An 11,487-nucleotide genomic window follows, 5' to 3' on the forward strand; every position below is an offset into this window, starting at 1 on the left:
GAAACCCTTCTTCTGTGTGGAGGTTGTATACACTCTTGTGTATCCTTTATGGAAGAGTATGCTGTGCATTTTGCTGAAAAGGCAAGATTTATTTACAGCATATACATTTTGATACTTTCGTTATTCATGTGTTTTTAATGTAGCCATTGTCCATGCATTTTGCGCACTATACGGCGACTTGAAATCCTAAACAGTGAAAGATCGTGAAGAATGTGTTTGTTGTTAACAGTGTGTATTACGCTAATTAGTAGCAAAGGAAAAACAAGGTTGAGAGTGTTCCAGATTATTGTTAATTGACAGTGATTAAGGAGTAAAGAGCTATCTCGTAAAAATAAGCCCCAGGCATGTTTGTTGTGTTGTATATAAATAAACTGTTGGCCCCTCCCACAGTGGGCGTGAAGTATGCATTGTTTAGCTTGACGTCAATCAGTTGAGAACTGTCGCTTATGCGTGTAGCATGTTTAAAGATCCGCAGGTGGGTGTGTTTTCTAACGTTTGCACTGCTTATTTGCGTCACTTAGTTGTAATGGACCACAAAGGGGTGTGTTTTTGCTGTTTGAGATGCTTATTTCACTCGCGTACCGGTTTGCATCACTCAAAGTATGCAATGCAGATGCGTGTGCGTTTGCGTACCTTGATGAATCAGGCCCTATATTACTACGTTCACTGTTTAAGCAGTCCAAAAAATAGGAACTGCAATCTATGGGCCTGATTCATCAAGGTGCGCAAATGCATATGCATCTGCTAATTGGTTCTGCGCATGCGCAAAACGACACTTGAGATGCGCAAAATGCCGCTTGCGCTACGCAATCACGGCAGATACTACTCTCAAAGTCAACGCAATCTCAAAGGACAACGCAAATAGATTTGAGATGGCTGCTGACCACTTGAGAACAAAGGGGTGGGAATGGGTGGAGAGTAGGCGCGAACTGGGCGGAGATGAGACATCATTTCAGTAAAGTAGGCGTTATGCTTTTTCACTTGAGAACAGTAGGCGTTCCCTCTGTCCAGTTGAGTGAAACTGACGTCACTCCTGTCTCAAATCTTTCACAAAAGTTAAGGAAGGCCAGGGTCATGTTTAAATCCAAAACACCTAGCGCAAACAGCTGTAAAAAGCTTTTAGAAGCATTCTCTGCGTATGAAAAATGTTAAAAAAATATGCTTAACAAACACACATATTAATATTTGGTATTTTACTCAGAAATGAATTTTTTTTTTGTTTTATAATATAGCGGACTATGCTGCTTGCTGCCTCTTCAGTAAAGAGGCCTGGCTTTTATGGGCTTCTAACACTGCAGTTTGGTATGTTAGGCAGATATATTTTCTACTATCACTCCCCCTATCCATTGTGGCTTTCAAAATGGAGTGCACACTCCATTCCCCATTCATGACTTTATAAATTGGAGTGCACACTCCATTCCCCATTCATGGCACTTTCCAAAATGGAGTGCACACTCCATTCCCCATTCATGACACTTTCCAAAATGGAGTGCACACTCCATTCCCCATTCATGACACTTTCCAAAATGGAGTGCACACTCCATTCCCCATTCATGACACTTTCCAAAATGGAGTGCACACTCCATTCCCCATTCATGACACTTTCCAAAATGGAGTGCACACTCCATTCCCCATTCATGGCACTTTCCAAAATGGAGTGCACACTCCATTCCCCATTCATGACGGCTGCTGGAATCGAGTGCACAGTGCATGGCTAATTTTATAAATTGTGTTAAACTGTTGGGCAAACATTCGCCTTTATCTGAAATATTTATTATAAATCTCTTTTGATTCTCATCAACTAACAATTATCATTAGTCTCAATATGCAACATGGATGATTTCACAGTTGTTGATGGTGCCTTTTCAATATAATAAAATAATAATACACATATAATAACTGTACACTTTTTGTTGGAATTTACACTCATTATTTTTGCTATTGTAAACAGAGTGTTTGATTACCACAGGGTAAGTTTTTACAGCAACACAAATATTGTAAGGATATTAAGGATCCCTAAGACACAAGTGAATTAGTGAGGTCTCGAACACATGTTTGCAAGCTTCAAAGGTGGATTGGTTAACTGCTATGCCACTTTACAAGTGGTGATGAGAGCAGAATAGAATAACAATGAAAGATGAGCACCAACGTATATAATAAGTTGGTGTCCTTAAAAGATGGTGAAAACTCCAAATATTTTCACATATTATACACTGTAAGAATTGGTATATGGTGAGTAAAAATGTATGCATATTGAAATATATCCATGATCATTAATACAAATCAAAAGTATATTAATATTGCTACCATTTTTGTGTTGTCTTTTTGGGGTAAGCGCTTAGCTTTTTCTACTTCTGCCAGTACAGATTTACTATGTCTTTGCAATAAAGTCTTTTGCAACAACTCCTTTGATGTGTTGTAAGAGATCACACTGTTCAACATGACATATAGGCAGATTACACACCAAACCATATACAAAAGCACTCTTAGATAAGTCACAGAGTGGAATAAATACACTTAAACATTGACATAAACAAAGGTAAGCCACATACACGCATGAATCGGTGGTCAAACTCATTACCTTATCATTGCAAGGTTATATCTTTATCCACTAAGGTATACTTCAGATTTCAAAACCCACACCAAACTGCACAATAACTATTTCGGTCAGCTGAATCGCTGTCTTAGGTCTGACAAATCTGGCAGGTTGCATTTATTGTAAACGGCATGTAGGATAACGTGCTATTAAAATCATAACCCTACATACACACACATAACTAAAAAAAATTGCTTGTCGAACGCACCAGGACCTTGAAAGACTTCACTTTAATAAAAAAAGAAGAAAAAAAAGGGAGCAAGATGCGTATCTTGCGAGCATTTCCATATTTTTATTTATGTTATACTTTAGTGAGTATGCTTAATGGAGGCTCGTAAATTGCTTTGTGCTTAGGGTTGACCTCTGGGCTCGACCTCCTGCACTTAGTATTGGTGGGTGTAATACATAACCACTACACTATAGTGCCACACATAAAGCTGTCACATGTTAATTTAACACATGTAAATGATTTATACGGAATATAATTATAGTCCAAACTATTTTTACCTTAATATTGCCACAGCACTAACAGCTAAGCGCATGATTCACATCGGAAATAATAGTTTAAATCTCGACTTACCGTACATTGAATCTACTTTGCTAACATGGCAGGTGACTTTTAGGCTAAAACACACTTATTTAATTCGTACGCACCTGTGTGCTCTTAATGACTTCTGTCCGGCATACTCTCCGGCATACTCACCGGCATGTAATTAACTAATTACAGTGGTAGTTAAAAATACCTTGCTGGCACTTCTGTGTTGTTGGGAGTTTCACAGTTCTGGGTAAGTAGACTGTAGATGGGCAAATGTTTTTTAATCTGATGTTTACTGCTGTACCTTGCTCAGCACTCAGTATGTTTAAAGATTAAACTATATGTTGGTGAGCATGAAATCTCTATTGCTGCAGAAAGGGCTTAATGTACTGTGCTAGTGGTTTTTATGTTGAAGGAGTTGTAATATTTAGCCCACTGTGTATACTTAGAGCCGGAACTGCATACAGTCCTCTAGAATGTAGTGATATGAATAAACATTATCCATTTTCATTGCTTATTTTTTTACCTGTTTACCCTCCCCCACAGATATCGGTTCTGCTGCCGAGTTTAGTTCTGTAATTGTTTGGGTTCTGTGGCATTTAAAGACAATCTTGTCTGTGTGTGTGGTAAGTAGAAACCAGATATTGTTTCTTACATACCCCTTGTTAAAACACCTTGCAGTAAGAATGGCCATGCTTATTTAAATTATTTTATTGTGCTCTAATCACTTTTATTAAAGTGGTGTTTTTTTCCCCAACCTTAAAAAAACATTAACACTCTGTATTTAGTGTTTCACTCCCTTCACATTTGTACGCCACATAAAGTTGGCTGGTGATTCTGGTTGGTCTGGAATGATCACCTGACTGCATTCAAGCTGGCTGCGCCCATGCAGCAGAACAAACAGTGTGTGTTTTCAAATGGAGGTGTGGAGGATGGGAATGTTGCAGACGACCAGAAGGGGCCATGGTAGCCGTGATATGACAGCGGTGGATGGGGTAAGTGCGCCTAAGATCCCAATTTGAGTCACTAACTATATGTGCTTATTGCAATAAGGACATTAAGTAACATTTAAACAAGCGTTATGCTAAAGGGTGATCGGTGTACCACACACTGTGCATTAGTACTATTCTTAAAGGCAAATGCCTTATTAGATCTGTTTAAAAATTCTACAGTCAGAACGGTTCTGAATAGTAGTTAACAATACTTGACCTGTGGCATTATGGGAAAAATTGTTAGGAGTATTTTGGTGCCATTTGCACCTGGTTTTTGCGGCTACTTTGTGTCAGCTTACAAAAACAATACTTCCTTTACAGGATGATTTTTGCAACCTATAAAGGGCCACTGTAGTAGTGACATGCTTGTTTTAAAAACATTTACTCACACAAGGCAAGAAACACTGTGGTAAATTCATTCTTAAGCTTAGCTTGATAAACTTCTTGTTTAAGTCTTCTTGACCAAACCATGGGCCTGAATCATTCTAGAAAGTTAAAGGCAAAGTAACTAAGTCAGGCAAAACCATATGGCATTGGAGGGGTATGTTTTAAAAATGGAGCTTGCTGTTTCTTATGGGGGGTAGGAGAGGTCCTAGATGAACTTAAAATTTCCGTGTTCAAATAAGCTAACAAGTATTTGTGCGCTATATTAAGATACAGACAGTATTTAACTTTAGCCAAAAAACGTGTGATAATTTACTACCCTTGCATTATTACATGGTTTCTAGCAGATTATTGTAATAAGGATCCTTTGCATTTATGAACCTGATTCAATCTGGCACTTCCTTTTGGAAACCACTCTGAAATTAGATACCTATTCCTTAAAGAACCTTAATGATTCCGGCCGTGTGTTCCGAGTTAATATTTTGCTTAGACTTGATAACAAGTATTGCGTAAAAGAAAATATAATAGATTATGTAATAGTAAATAAAGAAACACATACTTATATTAATTTAAAAAAAATTAATTGTGAAACAAGAATACATATTTTTAACGCAATATGACATAAGGTTTCTTCACCAAAAAAAACAATTATTTTCATTTTGGCTTTTTGTATGGAGTCGGAATGGACTGTGTCTGACTCCTACTTCTTGTCACCCGTGATGTAGAGGAGTTAGAGGAACCAGCCAAACCTGCATGGGAAACGGATTGTGTCCGACGAGGTGAAGGTGCAGCCTCATGGACAGGGGATTGGGAAGGGACCACGACAGGGGATTGGGAAGGGACCACGACAGGGGATTGGCCGAAGCCACGGGCAAATGCTAAACACATAAAACGACAGAGGCTTGAGTCAAGGAGGGGTGACGCAACAGAACCAACAGGGAGGGGTGACGCAACAGAACCAACAGGGAGGGGTGACGCAACAGAACCAACAGGAAGGGGGGACGCAACAGAACCAACAGGGAGGGAGGAGTCAGACACAACAGGGAGGTTTGAGCCACCAGCCAACTGGGTATGGGGGCTGGTGAAATAAAAATCTGAACTGGGTGAAGGGAATGTGCCGCAGGTGCGTTGGGAGTGGGCATGCAAGAGATCACCCAGGAGTGTTTCGATATGTGACATTGTTCTATTTAAAGTTTCCATTTGGGTGGTGTGTGTGGTCATTAAAGAGTTGTGTGTGTGCTCATGAAAGTGGAGAGTGTGCTATTGAGACTGGTAAGTTGTTGATCTGTGTGTTGGACAGTGCTGGCTATTAGTGCCAGATGAACATTCTGTGCTTCTGTGGCGCTGTAAAGTCTTTCGGATGCGTGTGAGAGTGACAGCTCCCCTGCATCTTCAGCTGGATCCACCTGATCCCCCTCCACATCACGGGCAAGTTCTTCAATGGGTGCAGTGGCCTGCTGCTTGGAATCTGTAGAGAGAATAAATACAAACACTAAGATATTATATAAAAACATTTCGGAACAATGTCATTTTTACACATATTGAGATACGCCTGATGTAGCATTGGTCAAGTCTGAAATGACATTTAATGTGCTTGCAGCCCTTCACAGTCACCAAAATCAGACATTACCACATATTTGTTATTTTACTTACGCAAAAAACTGTATATATAGAGACATTTTTTCTTCAGTGTCTACATTACATTTCCTCCAATCTGATAGGCTAAGACATTGTGCAATCAAAGTGATCCTTCAGACACATCCTCAGAGTTTACACATTTGCTCAGACAGATAGAAACCTTTACAGACATTAACTAAGCACACTCATCATTGTACCTAGTGGACCGGAATCTCCTGTTCGGGGTGGGCTATAGCCAGTGTCTGTCGCCCACCCAAACAATCTCCACCAGAGCAATTGCTGCCCTTGTACGCTCCTCAAGGGGGTTCAATGAAATATCCATTGGTGGCCACCCCCAGTCTCTTGGGCATGACGTTGTTGCCGAGCCAGCTTGCTTTTCAGTCTAGCTTTATAGTCTGCCCAGCTGCGGAATAGACAAACATTATGGCGTCAAATATCTGCCTTTTTGATCCAAAAAAAGAAAAAAAAACATTATCCACAATTATTAATGGCACATTGTACACTAATGTCTTGGTTTTTTTTAGTCGTGGTTAATGTGCACAACTGATTATGTAAATGTGGCCAAGGGCCATGCTGCTTTTAAACATCACCTAAGCCCCTGATAGGGAAATACTTTTTAGACACAAGGCTGGTTTTACATCACAGTTGCCTAAGTAATACTAACACACAATCTACATACATATCTATATCTATAGCTATATCTATATTGAGAGAGAGAGAGAAACAAAAGCAAAGAAATACTACTCAACACAGTCATTCACATTCTCTAGGCCTTTTGGTCAAACATTGGCTTAGTACCGTTTCTGGACCTCATGCAGTTTTCGACCATGGGGTGAGATGTTATTTATAGCTGTTGTTATGAGCTCCCAATGGCGGTGACGCTCAGGGCCAGTAATCTGGCGCTCTTCAAAGTGAAATCTCTGTAATACCTCGGACACCAAAACCTCAAGTTCTTCATTGCTGAAGGTTATTTTTGGGCATACTTGGCCGCCCGGGTGCCTGCTCGCCACTGGGGCCTGGCTCAGACATATTCCTATTGGAAAGATAATGAGATTAAGTTGCCAATACAGATTGTATGGCCATCCACCTCCTTAAAAGGTTTAATTTGGGAAACTACTACCTAGGTATAAAACACACGGCCCTTATGCTAATAAACATTGTTGCTTCTATATTGAACCAACATTGAGTTTGTCCACTGTATTTTTACATTAATGGTTGACAAATACTACTTAAACATTCAGCTACTACTACCAGTTTCCACTTTTAAAAGGCTAACCTTGGTTAACAGGTTAGCCACACACCTCAATTAATGATATCACATTAAGTTTGTCCGAGTAGCAAACCCTATATGGTGCTTGCAATATTACTTTTCAAAATCAAATCAGCCACCAACACACTTAAATGTGTACTACAAATGCTATTTGTTATGTAAGCGTCCCAATACATTTAAACATTTTGATGCATGTGTCCCTCAATGCAATAAGTCAGTTATTAGTGTGTGGGATATGGATAATCTAACAGTACTTAGCATAGTGTAAGCTACTAATGCATTCTTTCCCAGTTAAATGTGAGGCCAAGCCCACCTCTGGTCACACTCTCATTACAGCTATGACACACATATTTGTGCATACACAGATGGCTAAATGAGCAGATACAAATTATTGGCATATACTACTATATATCTGACCTATTTATACTTACTTTGATATATTTGCACACAAAGATCAAAAGAGGCAAATTGCCAGTGTGTAATGCTTGGGGTGGGCTGCAAAACAACAAATAAAGTTAATTAAAATGCAAGGTAAGGTTATGTTATCAACAATGCTAACATCCAAGTTTTATTGAGTACAAGATTGATATGGTTAAATAACTTAGCTTAGTGTAGGCTAATATAGCATTATTGCCATGTTAAAATGTGATGGCAAGGCCCCTTTTTATAGCAGTTTTATTACAGCTATGACACACATATTTCATACAAAACAGAAGGCTACATTAGAAGATACAAACACATTGGATATATTAAAATCTCTGATTTACTTTTGTACCTACTGTTTGTTGTTTGCTTATTGGGCAAATCAGCTAAATTTGATACAAAGTTCAATGTGTCCTGTCCTGTCCAGCCAAATAAGCTCATGAACAGGCAGTAAGGCAAAGCACAGGTGGGTTTCAATGTAGGTTTGTATTAATAAACCAGGTGTACACTCTTCTTCCTAATTGCGACGCACAGAGTACTCGTCTCATCGTAGGGGGCTGCCATGTTCTTGGTGGGAGAGGCACCCATTACACATACAGGTGTGTGAAAGATCCGCGTGTGACGTGAGTTACGGCCATACGTGCTCTGAGAACAAATCGGAGCTCAGAATACTGCAGAGTTTGTGTTCTTTGAGGTAAAATGAGGGCCAGCATTTTCTCGAGGCGTGAGCTCCGTGTCCTCACAGAGGCCATGGATAACGTGCCCTCAGGGCGATATGTTAGTAATGAGGGAAAACTGCGGGCATATCAAAGGGTCCGCAGACATTTCCGCCTGCGGTATGGGATACGCAGTAGCGTCGTCCAGCTCCAGAGGCGCTGGAGCGATCTCCGGCGCTGTCAGCCCAGGCTCCTTGCTGAACTCCGCCAGGAGATTATAAGAAGTGAGTTCTCTATTAATCGCAAAAACCATGTGTACACATATATATTTGCTATATGTTTGTAAATATGTTCACCCTAACTCTAAAGGACATGCCCCTTCCAGTGCACCCAAAATGCTTTGCCTCCTGTCTGCTGACAATTTACTGACCTTAATGTTTTATTGTGAAAAATCTGACCATTAAGGATGGGTTTTTGAATCAGCCATTCTAACTCTTGACCCGTGTGCTGTAACTTGCTGGTCTAACCTTAAAAACATTTTTTAGTGGCAGATGTGTTGTCATTATTCGGCAAAGATTTTAAAGCCAGGGTTCAAAATCCAAACACCTCAGTGTATAGACTAATTTTTAAAAACTCCCATAAGATGCAAACAGATTACAGAGTGTACTAGATATAGCTAATCAATCTTTATTTACCTGCCCATTTAGACAATTTTAGACTTTGAGGTAGTCCCAACAAAGGGTGATTTCCAAAGTATACTCCACGTTCTAATATTTTAAGATCCATACACTAATTCAGTGGTCCTGTAAAGAGAGAACTATTTGACATCATTACCAGCCCCATGGGAGTTTGCTGACATAAATTTACCAACATTAACAAAAATACTACTGGTAATTTGTCCAAAAAACTAATTACCCGGCCAGTAGTATGTTTGGGGAGTGTGGTAGACAAGACATGCAAATATGGAGCAAGCCAGCAAACTCCACACATATGAAACAATAATCAGGGACTTGAACTCATGACCCCAGTGCTGTGAGAGCAAAGTGCTGACCATGAGGCCACTGCGAATATCCACATCTCAATGGAAAAGATAAAAATTTGTGACAGGTCATGTGAAATACTTTGTGTCCATCATGTTTAGCTCCTTGCTTTGGGAGTAGCTAATATTTCTGACTCCTGCCAATGCCAAGCTGATTAAACATGTATGATCATCAGATTTTCCAAATACTATTATTTTTTTAAGCTGGTGCTTGTGTTAACATGCCCTATTTTTTTTAAAATCCTTTTTTCAAACAGTCCGGGCACGCTGGGAACGCCGCCAACGGCGCCGGGCAGTGGTGGAGGCGCAGGCAGCGGAGGAGCCAGTGGAGGAGGAGCAGGAGGAGGCAGTGGTGGTGGAGTCCCAGTCGGAGGCAGAGGAGGAGGAGGAGGAGGAGCAGAAGAAGGTGGTAGAGGCGCAGGAGCAGGAGGATGACCAGCTGCGTCTGCCGGTGGTGGTGCTGGAGGAAGAGAGTCGGCAGGAGGCAGCATCGGCCAGGCAAGAGCCAGAGGCCTTTGGAGATAGTAAGTATTTGCTATAAGTGCTGGACATAATTGGATATGATTGAGATGTCCATTATCCTTAAAAAAAAAACCCTGCTTTCACACATGTGGATTTAATGGTAACCTAAATGTCATAGGTTTAAATGGCCCTACACATGTAAATGTCTTTAACCACTCAAACCACAGACAGAGCCATCATAACACATGGCCACACAGGCCAGGCCAACACAAATGTGCCCGATAGCCTTGTGAACGTGTCAGTATATGAATGGTTATTTTTTTTAACTTCAAATGTAAACAAAATTACTGTAACTTCCTGTGAGTGGTTGTGTAGATAATGGGCCACTGTAGTGCTTTGCCTTGGGGCCTATATTGCTGTTAAGACCAGCCTGTGCACAGGCCTCTCCCCGGGCCACACCAGAATGTAGAGGCACAACGCTGACAACCTCTTAGAGAAACTGAGGGAAATAATCTCACAGTGGCTTACCCAACTTAGACTCTCCTGGGGATTTGTGGTGTCAGACAACGCCAGTAACATTGTGCGGGCATTACATATGGGCAATTTCCAGCATGTCCCATGTTTTGCCCATACCGTTAATTTGGTGGTGCAGCATTACATGAAGAGTGACAGGGGTGTGCAGGAGATGCTTGCGGTGGCCCGCAAAATTGCTGGACACTTTCGGCATTCTGCAAGTGCCTACCGCAGACTCGAGCAACATCAAAAAAGTCTGAACCTGCCCTGCCATCACCTCAAATAAGAGGTTGTGACGCGCTGGAACTCCACCCTCTATATGCTGCAGAGAATGGAGGAGCAGCAAAAAGGGTGGGTGGGAGAGCCCAAGGACAATTCCATCTTGCAACTCTTCTTTTGGCATTATGTGACCGTCCAACAGTCGTTTGCCATGAGCACGAAGTACGACAGTAGTCATCCTATGGCAAAGCGGATAACTGCGGCCTTAACAGCTATGTTGGTGTTAGACGTGCATCCGGTGTCCGCCATCTGTGCAGTGGAATTCAGACTAGTTGAAGGAGGTATTGTGCCCCCGGTACCAAATTGGGTACCGGGCCACTCCACTACGCAGTCCAGAAATGTTTGTATCAGATATTAAACTACGTTCACTGTTCCTGCCAAATAAAAAAAGTGAATGAAAATGCCCTGTCATCAATGAAAACAAGAGGTAGAACGGCGCTAGAACTCCACCCTCTATATGCTGCAAAGGATGGAGGAGCAGCCATCTGTGCAGTGGAATTCAGACTAGTTGAAGGAGGTATTTGGTACCGGGGCCACTCCACTACGCAGTCCAGAAAGCTTTGTATCAGATATTAAAGTAATTAAACTACGTTCACTGTTCCTGCAGTGCAGAAATATTAGTATCAGATATTAAATTACGTTCACTTTTCCTGCTACATCAAGAAAGCATGAACATGCCCTGCCATCAACAAAAATAAGA

The 11,487-nt window shown here is 41.0% G+C and overlaps 1 long non-coding RNA gene across 1 annotated transcript; it reads right to left on the reverse strand.

The window, feature by feature from the left end:
• Positions 1–5,117: 5,117 nt before the first annotated feature.
• Positions 5,118–7,172, reverse strand: LOC142107083 (uncharacterized). The gene is made up of 3 exons (XR_012679865.1): positions 6,944–7,172; positions 6,343–6,548; positions 5,118–5,975 (listed from the first exon to the last, which is right to left on the reverse strand). It is a non-coding gene; the product is annotated as an uncharacterized LOC142107083 (long non-coding RNA).
• Between the last annotated feature and the right edge of the window lie 4,315 nt (positions 7,173–11,487).

The sequence above is a fragment of the Mixophyes fleayi genome, chromosome 1 (assembly GCF_038048845.1).
Source record: "Mixophyes fleayi isolate aMixFle1 chromosome 1, aMixFle1.hap1, whole genome shotgun sequence".
NCBI classification, from domain to species: domain Eukaryota; kingdom Metazoa; phylum Chordata; class Amphibia; order Anura; family Limnodynastidae; genus Mixophyes; species Mixophyes fleayi.